The sequence below is a fragment of the Choloepus didactylus genome, chromosome 12 (assembly GCF_015220235.1).
Source record: "Choloepus didactylus isolate mChoDid1 chromosome 12, mChoDid1.pri, whole genome shotgun sequence".
NCBI classification, from domain to species: Eukaryota; Metazoa; Chordata; class Mammalia; order Pilosa; family Megalonychidae; genus Choloepus; species Choloepus didactylus.
This window is the reverse complement of record NC_051318.1, coordinates 2,102,864-2,107,662: the sequence shown is the minus strand read 5'-3', so window position 1 is coordinate 2,107,662 and position 4,799 is coordinate 2,102,864. Positions and strand designations below refer to the sequence as shown.

General features: G+C 40.1%; 1 long non-coding RNA gene across 1 annotated transcript; it reads left to right on the top strand.

Moving 5' to 3' along the window:
- The first annotated feature begins 3,281 nt into the window (after positions 1 to 3,281).
- Positions 3,282 to 4,233, top strand: LOC119507397. Its single transcript, XR_005211235.1, has 2 exons — positions 3,282 to 3,429; positions 3,686 to 4,233. It is a non-coding gene; the product is annotated as an uncharacterized LOC119507397 (long non-coding RNA).
- The last annotated feature ends 566 nt before the right edge of the window (positions 4,234 to 4,799 follow it).

The following is a 4,799-nucleotide window of genomic DNA, read 5'->3' as shown; positions in this document are numbered from 1 at the left end:
AACAATCAAGATAAGTAGTATTTTAATGCAATATTTTAACAAATCAAAATTAATGCAAAAAATTCATAATGAACAAAATATCAAGATTTTTTCATTAAGACATCTGAGGGTGCTTGGTTGCTTTACCAGCCTGCTACAGACAGCCATTTCCAATCAGCCTGCAGGTCACCTCCTGAGTGGTTGACAATGAGGGTTGATGATGGCCAACAGTGAAGGTTGATGATGGCCAAAATTAAGGGTTGACGATGGCCAACAGTGAGGGTTGACAATGGCACAGAGACTGTGCAGTAAGCGGCCTTATAGAAAATCCTATTTTTATTGCAGTTTTTATTAATGCTTTCCACTTGGTTCAAAACATGGGAAGATATTTTGACAAGCATATGTAAGGGCCACAATTGTCCTTTTAATTCAGCATGGCACTGTCTTCAGACTAAGCTTCCTCCAAGGCCAGTCCCTTCTGACTGTTCAATACCTCTGGGAGTCAGCACCTCAAAATTCTCACTTCCTACGTAGTGCCAATTGTGTTCCCCAAACACTTTAGATGTCGGGCCCCATCATACCTCAGGTGGGCTACCTCAGGGATGCTGTGGCACTGGCCATCTCACTGGTACTCCTGTTCACCAGCCTCCAACCTCAAATGTCTCCATGGCCAGTGTGAGCTGAACCAGGGCACTGAGAAGGCACCCCTGGCAGCACGGCTGGCAAGTGCCCACCTGCCTTCCCCATCAGTTTTGGTTAGAGAGAGCTGGGAGGAACCAGGAGTGCCCATGGCTGGGGTCACTGTGGGCTCCATGGGCAAAGTGAGCCCTCCAGCCAAGCAGGAGGATCACAGGGAAGGGAGGAGACGATGGGTGGCTGGTGGCTACAGCTAAGGCTGTGGGTTCCTGCAGAAGCTCACCTGCTTGTAATCACACTAGTGGATGAAAATCCCTTGAACATTGACCAGCCATGGATGTTAACCCCATCTCTAATAGTACAAATGGGGCTAATGCTTAGATAGCTCCTGCCATGTGCTAGGCATGATCCTAAATGCATCTTAACTAGTTCAGATATGATTTTCATCATCAGCTCTATTTTAAGGTGGAGACACTGAAGCTCCAAGAGGTCATTTAACCCTGCAGTGGTGTCCGGCCACAGAGTCCATGTGCTTAGCTATCCAACTATGCCTTATTTCATCGGGTCTGAAGCACTAAGTAAGAGAGTCCAATCCACGATTGTGTGACTTGGTGAAAAATGGAGACATTAAACCTCAGACAGTATTTTAAGGACTAAGTTTTTAAATGTATTTATGGTTTAGCAAAAGCAGTGGAGGGAGGCAAAAGCATCAAAACCATGATTGATGTTGTGAGAAATTTTCTTCTTGAAACCATCACATAATAATGGTCGGTTCAATGGGAGATCATTAGGAGAGGTCAGTGCTGTTCTTTACAATAAATCACGGCACAAATGAAAGCAACATTCTGCAAGCAAGAGTCTTCAAAATGTTATGCTAACATCTCAAAAAAATAATGATTAGAAAAGTGTTTGAATTATTGATGAATGATTTGCACTATCAATAATATCATTGGTAAGCAGAATTGAATAATATCTGGTTTAGTTTAAAAAAATAAACATGAAAATATATTTGAAGTTTTAATTGTATGTTGGTTTTAAATTAATTTAAAATTCCAAACTAGTAATGAAATATTTTGAATCTCAACTCAGAATTTAAGAGTAAAAATTTCCTTACTGTATTTTAAGTGATTAATTTCTAATATTAGTTAAATTAGTCACTATTATTTACCTTATTGAGTTTTGTAATCAATGTTTGTTTAGATTTACATATACACTATATATTATTTTCCACTACTGTATTTTTTGTCTTACTGCTTTCTGGGTTCAATTTCTTTCTTCCTGAAATATATTGTTGGTAATTGTTCCATGGAATGGTACTCTATGTGTCTATGTATTTACCTATCAATCATCTGTCCATCCATCCATCCATCATCCATCCATCCATCATCTGTGTATCTATCCATCTATCCATCTATCATCTACCTATCCATCAATGTATCCATCTATCCATTCATCTATCATCTATCTTTCCATCTATCTATCCATCCACCAATCATCTATTTATCCATCTATTATCTCTCTATATGTATCACTGTGTGCATGTGTATACATACTTGCATATATTTAACATATATAATCTCTGCTTCGTTTTTCTGAAATTATCTGCATTCAATCTCACCTCTGAATGACAGTGCTTCACTTTCTCCCACAGTACTGAAAATATTCCATGGTTTTCTGGCCTCTACTGCTGGTGCTGGGAAGTCTCTGCTTGGTCTGATTTTTGTCTTTTAGACCATCTCTCAACCCTCATTTTTCTTTGGGTGCTTTTAGGACTTCTCTGTCATCAGTGCTCTGCAGTTTTAGCACAATAGGATTGCATGCAGCTTCAATTATTTATTTTTCATCTTTCTTAGGACCTGGAATGCTTTAAAATTGTAAGAGCCATGTCTTTCCCCAGTTCTGAAATTTTCTTCAAATATTGCCTGCTTTTGTTTACTCTATTATTTTTCTCCGAAATTCTTACTGTGTGTGAATTGGATATTGTCCTCCTATGTTTCATGTTTCCTTTCCTATGTCCTTATCCCTCTGTGCTGTGTTTTGGTGAATTTCCCAATGACTGCTTAGTTACATTTTAAAAAGAATTTCTAGATCTGTGTGTTTCTCATCTTGCTCTGGTTTTTCCACATTGCACCATTTACTTAGGGGATCCAAATCTTGTATTTCTCCAATAATGTTAAGCATAATTATGTTATACTCTCCCTGAGATTGAAGTTTTAAAATCCCAAACTGTCAGGGAACAAATCTCCCTTTTTAGCGACTGCCACCTCCTGCCTATGATGGATTGTTTCCTCCTCTACATGTAGTATTTTCGGTGACTGCATCGTATGTGTGACATTGGTCCTTTCTTCCCGTGTGGAATTCAGTCCAGCCTGAGTGGATAATTCTTTTTTTCCTTTGCTTAGGGCAGAGGCTCCAGCACTTAATCAATTTTTATGTTTGTTTCTCCGTTTGGGGTTTTCTACTTTAGTCAGCCAGTGTAAATTCTGGCCTCAAATATGTTGAGTTAGTTTTTCATAGGAAAAACAACTCTCACCGTGGGATAGGAGATGGCAGATTACTTGCAGTCTCCCTAACAAGACGGTGGAGTTTACTAGCTCCGCCCCGCTTGGGGGCTGCAGCTTTGGATTTTCCAGGACTGTGACAAGCCCCTCTCCCAGCGCCCTCTCGCCGGCCTCCAGGTCCTCCCCACTGCTGCAGCTCCCCGCTCCTCTCCACTTCTGGCCTCCGCAAGTTTCCTTTCCTTTATTGTGAGCTGGGCCAAGTGTTGAAAAATCATGCGTTTGTTTTTCCCAGAATCTTCTCTTGTTTGTATGGGTAAGGATTCTGGCTAGTCTGGTCTACATTTCTGCCAGAATCACACAGAGATTTCTTTTTACATTGTTTTTTTTAAAACAGGTGTTTGGGCAGACCCCTTCTCTAATCACAGAATAATTTGTAGCCAGGCTTATTTCTGTACATAGGCTTGAAACCCTTTTTGCCCAAAACCACAATAACGCGCTAGTGCAAAGGGGAGTCTGGTGGTGAGATAAGGTGCAACTTGGTGCGTTTCTAACTTGCGCTCCTCTCACAGCGACAGCGCGGAGCCGTGACCGTCCAGAAGAACCATCCAGAAGAACCATCCAGGCTGGGAGCCGAGGCCGAAACAGCTATCAAATGACATCTTTGGAGGGTGAGACTGAGAACGCAGCGGAAGCTCCTTCCATGGGGATGGCACGGGGGCCTTTAAAAATGCAAATGTATTGTTTTTAAATAGAAATTCTTCATTAATTTCCACTCCCCCTTGGAATAAGGCGAAATACAATGCAATAGGCCAAGCCCTCCCTGACATTCCAAATTCACACTTCTCAATCCCCTGGTGACAAGCAGGGGCCATAGCCACCATGTGAAACTCCTGGCTTTCTCCCACACATGTGAAACAACTTCACTTTGTTTTATTATTTTGTTTATTTATTATTTATTTTTAAATGAGGTGGGTGGTTTAAAAATCAAACTGTACATGTCTCATAATGAATATCAACTGTTCCAAAATTCACTCTCAATCCCCCCAAAAAAGTCTCTCTGTGCTTTCACTTTTTCCTAAATTTACTCCCATAATTTAAAATAAAATGCTTATACTTCTGTTTCCTAATTTTATCTTTTAAACACTATCCACTAAATTTTAGTTATTGACATGAAGTTTTAACCTTTACACTACTCCACCCAATCCCTTCTCTCCCAATATTATGTCACAATTTGATCCTTAAAGTATATATTATGACACACACACACACACACACACACACACACACACACACACACAAATATCTTCCAGTTAGATGTAGCCCCATGTCCTTCCTTTTTCAGTTTTATTATTTTATGGTGTTCATAATTGTCTCATTTTTTGGTTGCTTAATTTCCTACATTTCTAAAAATATTCTTCCTATGTAAATTGTAAAATATCCCCAAGACCTCCATATATTGGGCAATCTGCCAAGCCCATTTTCTGAGGTGTCCCTCCTGGAGCTTTTTATCATCTTTGCAAGTTGTTCATTAATCCATTTGTACAGCCGACTTCATGGAACTTTTGTTCCTTGCCATTTTTTTGGGAACTGGCTCTGCCTCCCTCTGTACTGGATTCCCTTTTTTATAAATGTGTCTCCTGGTGCATATTTTTCTCCCTTTTTGGTTTACTCGGGTTTTTTTTT